Source organism: Mustela erminea, chromosome 8 (assembly GCF_009829155.1).
Source record: "Mustela erminea isolate mMusErm1 chromosome 8, mMusErm1.Pri, whole genome shotgun sequence".
In the NCBI taxonomy this organism is placed as follows: Eukaryota; Metazoa; Chordata; class Mammalia; order Carnivora; family Mustelidae; genus Mustela; species Mustela erminea.
This window is the reverse complement of record NC_045621.1, coordinates 61,493,461-61,510,112: the sequence shown is the minus strand read 5'-3', so window position 1 is coordinate 61,510,112 and position 16,652 is coordinate 61,493,461. Positions and strand designations below refer to the sequence as shown.

At 34.4% G+C, this 16,652-nt stretch overlaps 1 protein-coding gene across 2 annotated transcripts in view; it reads right to left on the bottom strand.

Moving 5' to 3' along the window:
* Positions 1 to 16,652, bottom strand: part of LOC116597710 (sodium channel protein type 2 subunit alpha) — a 134,720-nt gene that overhangs the window by 91,465 nt on the left and 26,603 nt on the right. The window contains exon 2 of one of the 2 annotated variants that reach the window (XM_032355807.1): positions 10,520 to 10,619. The exons of the other annotated variant lie outside the window; for it this stretch is intronic. The gene's annotated coding sequence lies outside the window, so the exon portion shown is untranslated. The remainder of the gene's footprint in view (positions 1 to 10,519; positions 10,620 to 16,652) is intronic. 2 annotated transcript variants of the gene reach the window in all.

Sequence of the window (16,652 nt, the reverse complement as noted above, 5' to 3'; positions counted from 1 at the left end):
GAACAACTTCGCTAGCAACCAATGCTGTTTACTTCCTCTTTGGGCGTTCCGCTTAGTCTCACGAGGCAATCCTAACCTGGCAACTAGCCAGGCGCCATCTTTTAATGGCGGAGGCCGCCCTGGCCAGGGGCCTGCCTCCGACACAAACTGACTATTTTTTAACAAGAAGTAATTCTCAATTACCAGAAATAGTCAAGAAAATGTTATAGAAAACATGCCTGTCTGAGCTAATAACTGAAATGTAGAATAATAAAATACTTCCAACATCCAGATTATATGATTACCTAAAAAAGAGAGAGAGACAGAGAGACAGAGAGAGCGCATCAAATTATCTCTCACTAAGGAAAGAAAAATGAAGACAGAATTTAATTAATTATTAAGGGTTTTTTTTTTTTTTTACATAAATTCTGGATTAGAGATAACTCAATATCCAGATGTTCACAGAACATGTTATCTCCCTTAGCAGTGGCTGCTCCTGCATGGCTCTGGGCCCCATGAGGTCAGGGTCTTGTCTAGGCTTGCTGGCTCTCCTCCAGTCTCCTGTGCCCATTGCATCATGTGGTTTCTCCATACATATATGGTACTAAATTAAAAATGAGACCTAACTTGCATTTGTTTCACTAGATCAAAAGAGGCCAAAGAGAGGACATAGTAAAAAAAGATCATACGGATAAAATCTGGCTTGCTTTAAAAATATGATTAATTACTGTTTCTTAGACCACAATAAGACACTGAAGAGCAGTTCTTCCTGCCTTTTCAGGATCAAGAAAGAATCTATTTGTCGTTTTAACTTTCACATTGTAAACAATATATTTTCAGCAGATATGTCAAAACATGTGTCCAGAAACATGTCTTCCTTTTTAAGTTAGTTACCTTGGAGGTCCACGCACTTAAGCCAAAGGTGCTATGGCTCTAAATAGTTTTGAATTTCCTTCTTTTGGCATTGACACTTATCTTTTTCAGAAGCTAATTTACAGTTCTTTTTTCTTAGCCAATCAGCTACACCTGATTTATGCACCATCATCAATTTTGAGGGGTTCTTGTTGACTTACTATTATTTGGTGGGCACCATGCTTTGAAGAAAAGGCAGTAACTTTGGAGCCAGATGAAACTAGTGTGCATACTTACTCTGCTACTTTCTCACTGTGCTTCTTTAGGCAAAGGGCTTGGGTTACAGTGAGGATTAAATAAATAAAAAACCCAGTACACAGAGTACGTGCTACTTATCCAGATTTTCCCTATGCCCTTTTTTCCTTCCGTGTTCCAAGATTCATCGTTTATGCACCACACCCAGTGCTCCATGCAATATGTGCCCTCCTTAATACCCACCACCAGGCTCACCCAACCCCCTACCCCCTCCCCTCCAAAACCCTCAGTTTGTTTCTCAGAGTCCACAGTCTCTCATGCTTCACCTCCCTCTCCAATTTACCCCAATTCACTTTTCCTTTCCTTCTCCTAATGTCCTCCATGTTATTCCTTACGCTCCACAAGTAAGTGAAACATATCCTTAAAACTCTTACACATAGCACTGTACTAAGCTGAATAAGACTAAATATAAAGCTAGAAGCCCGGTACTTCAGAATTTGCAGTGCAATGTATCATTTAACAACAAGAGACAACTTTTTTTAAAGTGCTAAGAGCCAGTGTTCTTCCGGATGCTTAGAATACAGTAAGTAACCAAATGGATCTGCCCTCATAAAGCTTTTATTTTATATATCCTAATGATACAGATTATGTACAAGAACATCAACATGGACTAGAGCCTGTGCTCTATTGCTATGGAAAAAGATACTGCAGGGAAGGAAGAGAAAAAATATCAGGGTCAGGGAGAGTGGTGTGTTGAAAATTTAAATAGGGTGCTTAGGGGGAAGTCTTGCTGAGGAAGTGACATTTAAGGAAAAGCCCCCGAAGGACCCAAGGAAGGCAGCCAAGTCATAAGCCCTCCTGGATAGTGGGGTTCCAAGCAGAAAAAATACATGAAAAGAGCTACAGAAAGGAATTCGCATTTGGAAAGGCCTATAGAAGGGTAAATAGCATTGAACAAATGAAACTGCAACACAGGACAATAACATCAACAGGAAGAAGAAAGTAGAGCAGGTAACAGGGACAATGAGTACAACAGCAGATGCTGCCAACCTCAGTTAGGCCTGCCATCTGGTTTCCCAGCAGTTTCACCGGTGACACCTGTGACATAAATGTCAAGATCAGGGCCCAAGCCAGACCCTGAGAAGCAACAATCATACCAGAAATAAAGGAAAGTTCACTGCCACTAAATGATCTGAGCCTGAGCACAGAACAGAATGGGGGCGTTGAAAGCGGGATAGACATGCCTGGCTGCTCAGAGAAGTCTAAACCTGGACGGCTATTTGCAGGGTGGACCCAGGAACAGCCTTGCAGATATGAAAAGTGCAGTAGTCATATTTAGCATCCAGAAACAGCTCGATGTCAGAGAAGCAGATAAGGCAAAATGTTTCTTATCCTTAATGCCTAGAAATATTTGTTGAAATTTTAAAAGATTAGAAAAGAGATCATCTTTCTGATCATGATAGTTTTTTAAACAGACCAACGTAACAGCATAACCAAGTAAGACATACAATACAAAAAGTTTTGTTTGTTTGCTTTCACATGGGAAAATGTTTTGATAATGTATTTGTCTGTTCAATATGTTGGCAACACATCCCTTATTCCTAATCACTCCTACAATTTAGAGAGAAAGCACAGAGAATTAGCCATTCTGTTCCTCAGTTCACTTAATCTCTTGACCTCTCTCTTTTTTTTTCTTTCTTGTTTATTCTCTCTTCAGAATAAAGGTAATTCCTGTCGTGGTCAAATCAACAATGTTGCTGCTGGGATGAATTCAGATCATTTGAAGTAAAATGTTTCTTGAACAGCAAAGCATTATGCATTTTCGTCTCTTTTTTAATATTATTAATATAACAATTTTTGCCTGTAAGAATGAATGAAGAAATGATCTCTTGCATTCTATATTTTTTTAAAGTTGCTCTATATAACTTCATGCATGTGAATTATAAAAGTACGGTTAAACTTGTAAGATGTTTAGATTTTGAATAGCCTTCTGTCCATGCACATAGATGTGATTGTCCCACCATACTGCTGCACTGTTTTCAACTGTGAATGAAAACAGGAGAAACTATATGCTTGAGAAGAGAAAAGGGCAAAAGGCTTAGGAAAACATACTGCGTTCCTCAGATAAAGTAATAACCGTTTGCCTTCCACGTATTCATTTGCAAGCTCATACTCATGAATGACATTTCCCATTTATTTTCCTCACTCCCAATGAAACAAAATATACGGAAATCATTAAAAGTTGGGACTGATCTGTAAAAGCAGCTTCGTCACTTGGAAATTATCAAAGGGCAAGACATGACTCACACATTTTTTGAAAAGCTCAAGTCATGATCACAAATTTCGAACTGAATATTCCTTGATTTCTCATAAAAGATAACACAGTGAGAGAGCGAGAGAGCGAGAGGGAGAGTGCGAAGAAGCAAAAGGAGGAGGAGGAGAAGGAGGAGGAGGAGGAATGTTTGTGGAGTTCTAGAAATAAAATATTCTTCCAAATAAAAGAATTTATCAATTAGAAGATATAACTTAGAGGATAAACCCCTACCACTCTTTATGGCGTGAGCAAATTTTTTCCCTTGTGTTGGCACTATAACTAACGCTAATTAAAATCATAGGTTTTGTGTTTGGAAGGGGGCCTCCCAATAGATCATTGAGTCAGACTGGTTACATTCATTAACGATTGAACCCAAATCAGAGACAGATGGTTTTGTCTTGGATCTCAGAACAAAGATTCCACAACTTTTCTTGGTTGCCTATTCAACTTTTTAATCACTGATTAACTTATTCTTTAGTTATCATCTTTGTCAATATTTAACTATCCAGACTATTTCTGGTACCGTTTCATTGGATGAAACGGAAGCTTCATACATACCCCTATATGGGTTTTACCAGGGAAAAATTGCCAAAATATTTACTTAGCATTCTGTTTATTGACACTGAAAGGATATTTGCCTATTAGGTTAACCAATATCCAGTGACTTCATTATAATTGTAACAATAAAAACATTAGTTGATAGTAGGTATGATCTCTTTCAGTCGCTTTTTTGCCTATCCCCTTTCATGTTACTTTTATTATTAATGTTAATTTGATCAATCAGTCCCAAGACAACAGAATGATTAAAAGGCATGAACACCAGACTTTTAACATGTTGTATTCTAATTGTCATTCAATGTAGAACACTTTCTAATTTTCCTTATGATTTCTTCTTTGACCCATGTATTGATTATTTAGAAATGTGTTGCTTACTTTCTAAAATAATTGGCTTTTTATAGATACCTATTTTTACTGGTTTCTAATTTAATTCTACTGTTGTCAAATATTCTTCATTTTTAAAGATTTTATTTTATTTATTTGACAGACAGAGATCACAAGCAGACAGAGAGGTAGGCAGAGAGAGGGTGGGGGGAAGCAGGCTCCCTGCTGAGCAAAAAGAGCCCAACACTGGGCTCGATCCCAGAACCCTAAGATCATGACCTGAGCCGAAAGCAGAGGCTTTAACTCAGTGAGCCACCCTGGCACCCCTGTTGTCAAATATTCTGAGATAAATTAAGGATTATATCATGGCCTAGCATATGATCTTTGATGAATGTTTCATGTATACTTGAAAAGAATGTATATTCTGCAGTTGGATGTATTATCCTATAAATGTCAACTAGGTCTTCATGTTTGATAATTGATAGTATTATTCAAGTCTACTAAATTTTTTCTATTTGTTCTATCAACTACTGAAAGAAGATTGTTAAAATCTCTAACAGCAACTGTGTATTTATATATTTCTCACTTATTTTTTCTCTTTTTATTTTGGAACTCTATGATTTTGTCATTCACATTTTAAATTATGTCTTGTTACAATTCAGCCCTTTTATTCCTATGAAATGACATTTTTTTAAAATAGGCTCCTTGCCCAGTATAGAGCTTGAACTCACAACCCTAAGATCAAGAGTCACATGCTCTATTGACTAATCCAACCACGTGTCCCAGAAATGACCACTTTTTAACAATCTATGTTAATATTCCTTGTCTTGAAGCCTACCTTCTATGATATTAATATAGTCATATCAGCTTTCTTTTGATTAGTGTTTACACACAATACCTTTTGCTATTCTTTTATTTTCAATCTATCTGTATTAGTATACTTAAAATATGTCTCTTGAAAACAACATATCTTTGGATCTTGCTTTTTATTCAGTCTGCTGACAATCTCAAGAGTAGTGAAATTATGTACCTGCTAAAGACCTACACCAGCATGTTCACAGCAACCTTTCTCACATCGCTAAAGCCCAGAAACAATCCAAATGGCCATTAATAGGTGAATGAAAAATAAATTAAGATATATTTATGCAATGAAGTAATACTCAACAACAAAATGTTATAACTAGTTATATATGTAACAAAATGGTTGAATCCCAAAAAGGGTGCTGAGTGAAAGAACCTAAAAAAAAAAAAAATAGTACGTTATTTTATGGTCCTATTTATGTGACTTTTTTGAGCAAAACTAAGCTATGGTGATAGAAATCAGAAAAGTGGTTGTCTCTGGGAGCAGGAGGGATTGACTGAGAAAGGACACTGGGGAGGTAGCGATGTTCTCCATCTTGATTGGGGGAGTGGTAACAGTAGATTACATTTGTCAAAACTCAAGTGAATATGCACTTTATTTTATGCAAATTATCCTTCAAATAAAGAAAATGGCATGAGCCCAAGCCATACTGCCTTCTACTTCTTGTTTCCCAGAAAGTCTTGTGACTACACCAAGCCAAACCTGGACAAGCTGAGACAAACCAACTCTGATCACTCCCTTGATGATCCTCTTTCAGCTGGAGAGTATTCCTATCAGGTATCTTCAATTCACTGTCTCCGTGCGACTAGGATGAGAATATAAGTTTCTCTGGTATGGATTTATACTTTAGTAGGAGATACAAGCCCAGTTATGTCTCAAAGATAATTAGTTCTAAGATAATTGGGAATTTGGCTCTTTGATCTTAATACCATCAATATTCACTGCCCCCAGAGAATTAAAAACTTAATTAGGTAATCACACGTAGACATTTAAATAATATTACCAAGCCCACTAACAGCATAAGAGAATAATGTACTAAATCAATACAAGGCAACTAACAAGGCCGTATATGATTTGTTTGTGATAACAATGATAAACTTGAATAGATATTTTAAAAATTTTACAAAATGCTTTTACACACTTTATTTTATTTTTACTAAAATTTTAAATAGAAGTATAGTTAATACAAAATACTGTATTAGTTTCAGGTTTACAACATAGAGTCTTGACAATTCTGTATGTTATGCAATGCTCACTAGGATAAATGTATTACCATCTGTCATGATACAATATCATTATAATAGTATTGATTATATTCCCTAGGCTATACTTTTGTCCATGCAACTTATTTTATTAAAATGAATAAGTTATAACAAGGTAGATCAGAGAGGTGTAAATAACTTCATCTTAAAAGAAACTAAAGTTTAATCAGCCTATGTGTTTAATCAGCCTATGGCAATAGCAAATAAACAACAGATGCAAGGTTGCAACATGTTTTTCAGCTTTCCTCCAAAAAGATTTATTCTATATCTTTTGTTGGTTATAAAAAGCTAAAGGCACTGAGGGCTGACATGATGAACAAAGACTTCTTTGATGAGGTAAAACTTGGGCTGAGCTTTAAAGCCTGGGCCAAAAATGGAGGACATTCCAAGTGGAAGCAAAATCATGAGAAAATGCCCTAAGCAGGATATGACTCAGACCTACAAGAGACAATACGGCAGGTCAGGGCAATAAGTAAATGAAAACATCAGTTGGACTGAAGTAGATCATGTTGCAGATCTAATCAGGGAAAAATGATACAAGCCAAAGTGGAGATGTCAAAATAGAATATCAAAGGTCAATGGCAACATGCTGAAGCTTTTAATAAGAAAAGTGAAATATCAAGAAAAAAAGTATATATTATAGAATATCTTAAGTATAATAAAATATGGATATGAAAATAATAATACATATTTAAGATTACAGTTTGAGTACACTAGTGCAAGTAGATAAGCGGTAAGTGGGCTATAAAGAAATAAAGGAATTAGGTATGTAAACTTGTTTAAGAAATATTAAGTATGGCAAAAAGTCAGAGTAATGGATGAAAAGACTTAAATTAAGGTTAACAGAAAGATCGGATTGACCTAATCACCTCAATCTTTTGAAGGAGAGCAGTGTGACAGATATTGCTAAAAAATAATAATAATAATAATAAAACCATTTGAATCATCACTGATGAGAAACAGATTTTGTTGTTATTTACTGAAGAAATGGGATATGATAATAACAAAAATACAGAAATTATGGAGATGATTTTTAAAAATATACAAGTTTAGGTAATAATTCATATATACATAGGATCTCTTACTATTAATCAGAAATTTTTTCCCACCTGAATAAAAGAGACTATGATGTCCTCATGTAAAGTCAACTTTGGCTTAAAATTAGAAAAATTTTTCTATCTGAATACTCCAGAAACGAAACACCACAGAACAGCAAAATAACCAATATTTTGGTGTTGTTAGTCAACAAAAACTAGTATTTGTTGAAATCTTACTAAGGCCAAATATTGTTCTAAATGTTTTACGTGTACACTGTAGTATTTAATTCAATCTTCATGATAACTTCTGGAGTAGGAACAATTATTAACCTTATTTTATGCAAGGAGGACCAAAGAGGTTTCTTTCTTGCCCAAGGACAGATTAGTAAACAGAGAAGCCAGAATGTGGACTTGGGCAACCTCATGTCTGAGTCCAAATCCTTAACCACTACCTTTACATGGTGACTAAAATCACCCATGTAAACTATAAAATGTTAGTCATGGCTCTACTTCCTGTTCAGTGTTAAGATTTCAGAATTTTATTCTAAGCTCTTCTATTACCAGGTCAGATTGTGACTAATACCATCTCTCCAGGCTTTACATCCAGTAGAACCTCATGTGGAATATGAAGCCCATGGGGTAAAGTTGCCTCATGTGCAAACAAAACAATCTGGATTTAATACTAAGGACACAGGGAACATCGTGGAACATTCTTCAGAAAAGCAATACAATCAGATTTCTTTCTTTTTTTTTTTAAGATTTTATTTATTTATTTGACAGAGAGATCACAAGTAGGCAGAGAGGCAGGCAGAGAGAGAGAGAGAGAGAGAGAGGAGGAAGCAGGCTCCCCGCTGAGCAGAGAGCCCAATCAGATTTATTTCTTAGATGTTGCACTGATAGTACAGGAGAGGTCTGGAATGTAAAATCCTTTAGGGCAGGAGATAAGAAAAAAAGCTATTGTAAGAGCCCAGACAGGAGGCAATGCATGCCAAAATAAGATCCGAGCATTTCTGAAGTTGCTTTAGTAAAATCTGAAGTTTGACTGCACTTGGGTGGAGAAGGAGCTACCAAAGATGAAGAGGACTCCAAGGTTTTTGTCTCAGGGACATGATGCACAGGAGGCAGACAACTTCTGTCTTTCACAGATCTCACTGATATTCATGTTCTATGAAGTCAAATTCCATATGAAGCCAACAAATTTATGGAGCAAAACAGAATGAAAATTGTATTACAGAAAACTTATTCTGCCCTGAGATACTAGAGCAAAAGGGAGACTAAAATCAGGGATGGTAGTGAGGAATCTTGCACAGTAAGAAAACTAAGTCAGTTGGAAATTCAATTGTGCGTTGAGGAGCAAGGCAGTTAATGAATGCTTCTATTATTTCATAACAGAAAAAAATTGATAAGTTTGAATGGCTAATAAACATTCTCTTTTTTAATACAAAGATATACAGGTATATGTTTTTTAAGAGTAAGTGAATATTTCTGCATTTCATTAGACTATCATAGACTTTTTTTCTAGAACAAGGAGAAAAATGATGATCTTTCAGAAAAGGGAGTTGAAAATTAGATTATTAACTAAGATAAAATATTTAAAAATTGTTATAGTAAAAAGAAATGTAATGAAAAAGTGAAAAATAACAATTTTCCTTTATTTAAATTTTGTTAGTCTAGCTGAACAGGAAAATAGTATTTAGAAAAATATCTTGATATTTTAAACTGTCAATGAATATACAAAGTGAATGGAATTTTTGTTCAAAGGGAAGTTGAATTATAGCTTCACTAAAGAGGTCAATAATAGGGGTAAAAACTACCAATATCTAAAGATTTAACAAAAGGCAGTGTCTTTGGTACAGAATGGGGGGTAGAAGAGCATGTTAAAAATTCCCAGTTATTAGCAGAGATGGGCGTGAAACACGCATACACAGAAGGTCAAAATGTTCAGACCTTGGTATTTGATAAACTATATCCTTCTACCATTTCCAGCCAGGATAGACATTTGGATAAAACACTAATTGGGTTTGACTCTGTATTGTAACATTTTTTTGTTTGCAACATTTTCCACTGATTACCAATTAAAAAGAGGGAGAGACCATTCCATTGGAGAGATAACCAAAACACTCAAAAGCTACTTTTCATTGTATGGATTAAGAAAATGCCCAGAGAAATAGTAACAGTAAGAATAAATTATCATTTACTACAAATCAACACAAGTAAGAGTGAAAGATAATCCCTTTTCCTTTATCAAAAATCCAAAACACATTCCACATCCTAAACAGTGATATATAGTGACTGAAGGGGTGGGGATGATCAGGCAAGGTGTGAGGAAAGGTAACAGAACTAGAACAATATTATCTGTGAGAGACAATCTTCTGCAGAAAAGATCCCCAAGGTGCATTGCCCAAATCACTCCCACAAGTGTACCCCTCACTTGAGGTAGTTGGCATATCTTCTTCTGCAAACAATATGAGGTTGATAGGACAGAGAAAGTTAATAGGGGGAAGCCAAGAATACCCCATCGAATAGCACATTAGTTAGCTAGTCTATAAATTCTCTGTTTTACTAGTAATCTAGAACCAGAGGGCTGAGCCAACTCTTGTCTTTTAAACAAGGAATTAATTTCATCCCTCTTTGTTGATCTACCTTATATAGATTTTTAAGTGTGGATTCAGTCTAGTAGCAGTTCCATTAATGTGAACTTGAAGAATTATAGAGCTAGAAGGCGCTTTAGAGAGAACGTAGTCTAAGGGTGATAAAATTGAAGCTTATAGAATTTCAGAGTATAGATAGTTAGCATCAGATCTGGGACCAGCACTGTTTTTCTGGCTCTTAGTTCAGTCCTCTTTTCACTGGTAATAATTTATTATTTCGGAAGAAAAGAAAAAGTTATGAGTTTTTTAAAAAGAAAGATAACCAAAGAAAAAAAGAAAGATAACAAAAGTAATTTTAACTGAAAGATTATAAAAATAGAAATTGTTTTCCATTAAGTAAATAAAAGTATCTATTTATTAGAGTCAGTGAATATGTCATTATATCTCTTTACTCATGAATAATCTTAGGATTTGAAGGCACTTACTTTTGAGTGAAAGTCTGTCAATCACAGACATCTCATCATTCTCCTTCCAACTCCCCATCCTCTCATTTGCCAGATTCAAGTGAAAAGAGCATTCCATACTCTGAAATGAGTTGGGGAAGGAAAACGTGGGTCATTGTTGGCAACTAGGAAGGAAGTATCTTTTTCTAGAATAGTCCACAGGAGCTGACCAAAAGAAAACCAAATATATCCAGGGTTGTGGGCATAAGGAAGATCAGCTTAATTCAGAAATAAATGAAAAATGTGCCCATAGAGCATTATGATCACAACTGGATTCTACCGCAAGAGTTAGAGCAAGAGTAAGTTTTGCAGAAGCAGTAGGACATTGAGAATATCACCAATATTTCCGAGATGTTTGCCAGATGGCAAAATGTATGCACAGTTTACAACAGGTGCAGACAGCCATGCCAGACAAAGAACAGGAATACTGCTCCCCATGAAGGCAAATGAGTTCAGGAAATAATGCATCACTTCCCAAGAGTATTCCTGGCTGCCAAATCTACACAGTCCCTGCTGTGATTAGCTCCTATTTTCCTTAGGCCACTGGACCTTTGAACTGGCAAAGTTAAAGCAACTGGGAATGTAAAGTTCTCTCTTTTACCTAAAAGATTTTTAGATGTTTATAGGAAACCAATACCTGATAGAACCATCTCAAATCCCAAAGTTTTACAGCATATTTACAGAATATCATCTGTAAGGATGAGTAAGCAGAAAAAAATCAGACATACAAAAAGAGGTCATTGTTCAAAATAGGGAGCATATTCCTTGTAATGTTGCAGATAACTCCTTATGAAACATAATTACTACAAAAAGGAGAAGAGGACATTTTAATATTGAAATATACTCTGATTAAGATTAAGAAGACATTTTATTTTTGTTTAATATTTTTGAAGGGGAGATACAGAGGGAGAGGGAGATAGGGAGAGATAATCTCAAGCAGGCTCCATGCCCTCTTTTGGTCATGCTTCAGGTCCAATGTGGACCACCATCTCATGACCCTGAGATCCTGATCTGAGCTGAAACCAAAAGTTGGATGCTTAACTGATAGAGCCACCCAGGCACCCCAAGAGAACATTTTAAATATGCAAATAAAGCTAGCAGCAAGAAAGTCCAATTGGACTGCATGGTAAATTCATAGTACAATATAAACAGTAATCAGCAGATTTGAAAATGCAGAAAATTAAATCTGTTAACTAGAGGATAAACTAAAGAAGTTTCTACAGATTTAAGAGAAAAAAGAAGAAAAAATATAAATGAATATCACAAACACACACACACACACACACACACACACACACACGAATGACAAAGACCAGAAGATGCTATAATTAAAGATAGTAATCTCAGAAGGAGAAACCAAAGCCAACATAGTTGTAATAATTTCTAATCTCAAGAAAGACTACAGTCTTTATATCAAGAGTCTATAAATCAAAAAGGGTTATTGAATACAGGCAAATTAATGAAAATAACTCTAAATCTAGATATATCCCACTAAGACGGGGAAGGTAAAAAAATGAATAAAAATTCAAATCATTCACATTCCTGGTAAGGAAAAATGGTTAGTTTCCAAAGAGGGGAAAACACAAGCAAAACTCTGGCTGTGTATTATCTTCCACCTACAATTGCCATTCCTATATAAGGGCACTTGAGAAACATTCTCACACAGCAAGATGTTAAGAAATATATCACCAATGTATCCTTTATAAAAAGATGATTTTAACGTATACTTCAGCTCTATAGAAGATAATATAAATAATGGGGAAATTGCAATATAAAACTCAGGACATGGAGTTAAACCATAGGGCTATATTTAAATCACTGTTGCAAGCATGCTTCCCACTGAGCTGGCAGCCCGATATGGGGTTTGATATGGGGCTCGATGCAGGGCTCAATGTAGGGCTCAATCCCAGGACCCTGGGAATATGACCTGAGCTGAAGGCAGACATTTAACAACTGAGCTACACAGGCACCCCCAAATAATTCTTTTAAAATAATTCTTTCAAAAACTAGGAAATAGTTGTACAAGGAAGGAAAAAATACTTCATATAGATGGCAATAGTAAGTATCTTCATTTATGATGCTGACAATTTCTTTTAAAATAATTCACTAAAAAACAAGGCCCTCTATGCATTCCAAATAACTAGGGGAAAAAATAAGAGAAAAAAGATAAAAAGGAAAAAATATATAGTTGATGTAGTCCATAAGCAAATCAGGAAAAAGAATAAAGGATTAAAAATAGAAACCACAAAACAAGTTGTCAGAAGAGAGACCAAATACACCTAACATTTATGATAACAAATTGTGAATTGCTTTATTCACATTAAATAACAAAAAATACCAAATTAGATCACAAAGAAAAAGTTGAACAGATGCTGTTTATTTAAAAGAAGCATGAAACAAATTGCCAAAATTAAAAATAAAAAATGGGCAAAAAATATATCAGGCAAATACAAACAAAAATGTAGAGCTTGCAATGTTATTAGAGACAAAATATATTTCAAGGCAAAAAATGACTTAAATAGATAAATAAGATAATTTAATACTTATAAAGGTAAATCAATAAAATACAGTCATAAATTTATAAAGCTAATAATGGTATATTATTATGCAAAACTATTAGAAGTTCAACATAACCGGAAAAGACAAATTCATTTGTCTCAGTTTTTGAAAGATGAAATATGAAAACAAAGGCATTAAATGCATTAAATTTTAAACAAATTATTATTATTGTTATTTTAATAATTATGTAACAAACTTTGTTCTATATAATTTATAAACTGATTCAATTACATAGTAACAAAGCAGCAAGAAAACAAACAAGTGATTAAAAAATCCTACCTTGATGAATTCTAAAAGGTAGAATTTCTAGACCTAACCTATATGTTTTGACTATAATATATTAAACCTATAAAACTTATTTTGAAATGTATAAGTCTTTACAATTTTCTGTGAAATGGTTAACATATGAAAGTAAAAATGTCAAAATGGTATTAAAAAACTGATCAGACAAATTATAAGAAAATAAATTGAAAAAATATAAAACTACTTTAAAGATTTTTAAAATTTAAATTTTATTTTTTAAAACTACTTTAAAATAATTAGGTGTCATGTTATCAATGAGTTATGGGTATCTTCTAGGAAATAAAAACTGATATTATCTAAAGGCACTTCATTTCTGCATTTTAAAAACTGACAGCATATTGTATGGACTTGTCCAATTCCTATGCTGTATACCTGAAACAAAATGTGCATCAACTCCATTCCGATTATAATAAAAAACACTCAAAAAATGGCTCAAAAATAAAAAAATATAAAATCACCCAAAAGGTTTTTCAGGAAAAATAAAAATTTGAGAGCAAAATTTTACCAAAAAAATTAAGTCTTCAGGGGTGCCTAGTGGAGCAAGGAGTCTGCTTCTCCCTCTCCCACTCTCTCTGCTTCTGGCCTTTCTCGTCAAGTAAATAAATAAAATCTTTTTAAAAAATTAAATCTACAACCAATGCCATTAGTAAATACAGACATAAGAATCTGAAATAAAATTCATCTACTTAATAAAATAATACACCCCCCCCAAAAAAAAACCCGAGGTAGGAATTTTAAAATAATGTAATATTAGGAAATATATTAATGAAATTGATTATGTCAATGGATCAATAAAGAATATAACCAAATCCAGATATGAAAAAAGAATTTACTAAGTCTTATATTTACTTGCAAATTATTATAAATGCTATTTTTAAAGAGAAATAAAAGAAACTTCTTCACATGATAAAGTCTGTCTCAAATAAAACTTACTTTGATACAATTGTATCACTATGGGTACTGATTTAAATATATTTTAGTGATGAAACATTATAAATATTTGTATCAGAGTTTAAAAAAAGCTAGATATTTTCCACTATTGATTTTTCCAAGAAAATCTGCCAGTATAATTAGGAAAAAGCACTGATCGTAAATAGCTAGAGGAAACCTGATTAGTATAAGGGAAAAATCAGGGAGAAGAAGATGGGGCAGAGTAGGAGGATTCTAGGCTCACCTTGTCCTATGAAAAAAAACAGATAAATATCCAAGCATCCTAAATACTCCAGAAATCAACCTCAAGACTGACAGAACGCACTCCACAACTAAATGTAGAAAAGAGGCCATATCGAAGAAAGGAGAAGTGTGGAGACTCAGCTTGGGAGAGAAACGGATAGTGGCTACTACAGTGGGGGAGGGGGCTCTGGTCACAGAGAAGGGCAAGAAAAGATTAACACACGGGGAAGCACATAGAGAAAACCAATCTCCATAGCAGTTGGCTTGGAAAGTGAGAGAGCTTGTATTTTGTGAGTTCTTGCAACCAGTGGGTTGCAAGTGGGGCTTAAAACCTGGTTTTAAAGGTCAGCATACTTGACTCTGGAGAGTTTAGAGGACATTGGGGCTGCTCTTGGAGAAGAGCAAATAGAAGGGCAAATAGTGTGTGGACATACAACGTGGAAGCAGCCATCTGAAGAGACCTGGAGCACACACTGGGGAGCATGCTCATCTTACTCATCTTGCTCATCTTTTAAACCATAGTATACACATTCTTTTCAAACGCACATGGAACACTTTTCCGAATAGATCACATATTGGGCCACAAAGCAAGCCTCAATAAATTCAAAAAGATCAAGGTCATACCATGCATCTTTTCTGACCACAATGCTATGAAACTACAAAAAACCACAAGAAAAAATCTAGAAAGACCACAAATACATGGAAGTTAAATGATGTATTACTAAAAAATGAATGGGTCAACAATGAAATAAAAGAAGAAATAAAAAATTACATAGAAACAAATGAAAATGAAAACATAATGTTCAAAACTTTTGGGATGCAGCAAAGGCTATTCTAAGAGGGAAGTTTATAGCAACACAGGCCTACTTCAAGAAGCAAAAAAAATCTCAAAAACAGCCTAACATTACACCCAAAGGAGATAGAAAAAGAACAACAAACAAAGCCTAAAGCCAGAAGAAGGAAGAAAACAATAAAATTAGAGCAGAAATAAATGATATAGAAACTTAAAAAAAATAGGACAGCTCAATGAAATCAGGACAGTTCTTTGAAAACATTAATAAAATTAAGAAAAGTCTAGTGAGACTTCTGAAGAAAAAAGAGAACAAACTCAAATAAATAAAATCATAAATGAGAGAGGAGAAATAATCAACACCACAGAAATACAAACAATTATGAAAGACTATTATGAAAAAAACATATACCAATAAATTGAACAAGCTATAAGAAATGTATAAATGCTTAGAAACACTTAACCTACCAAAACTGAAACAGGAGAAAATAGAAAATTTAAACAAACCAATTATAAGCAAAGACAGTCACTTAGTAATCAAAAAAATACAGGTTCAGGACCAGAAGCCTTCATAGGCAAATACTACCAAACATTTAGTGTTAATACCTACTCTTCTCAAACTACTCCAAAAAATAGAAAAGGAAGGAAAACTTCCAAATTCATTCTATGAGGCCTGAATTACCCAGATACCAAAACCAGATAAAGACACCACATAAAAAAAGAAATATAGACCCATATCTCAGATGAACATAGATTCAAAATTACAGGCAAACCAAATCTAACAATACATTAAAAAAAAAAAAATCGGTCACCATGATCAAATGGGGATTTATTCCTGGGTTGCAAGGGTAGTCCAATATTTGCAAATCAATCAGTGTGATACATCATATGAGTAAAAGAAAGGATAAGAACCATATGATCATTTCAGTAGATGCAGAAAAAGCATTTGACAAAGTACGACATCCATTCATGATAAAAACATTCAACAAAGTAGGTTTAGAAGGAATATACTTCAACATACTAAAGGCCACCTATGAAAAATCCACAGCTAATATCAGCCTCAATGGGGTAAAACTGAGAGCTTTTCCCCTAAGGTTAGGAACAAGACAAGAATGTCCATTCTCACTACTTTTATTCAGTATAGTACTAGAAGTCCTAGCTACAGCAATCAGACAACAAAAATAAATAAAAGTCATCCAAAATCAGTGAGGAAGAAGTAAAACTCTCACTATTTACAGATGACATGTTAGTATATACAGAAAACCCTGGGTGCCTGGGTCAGTCAGTCAG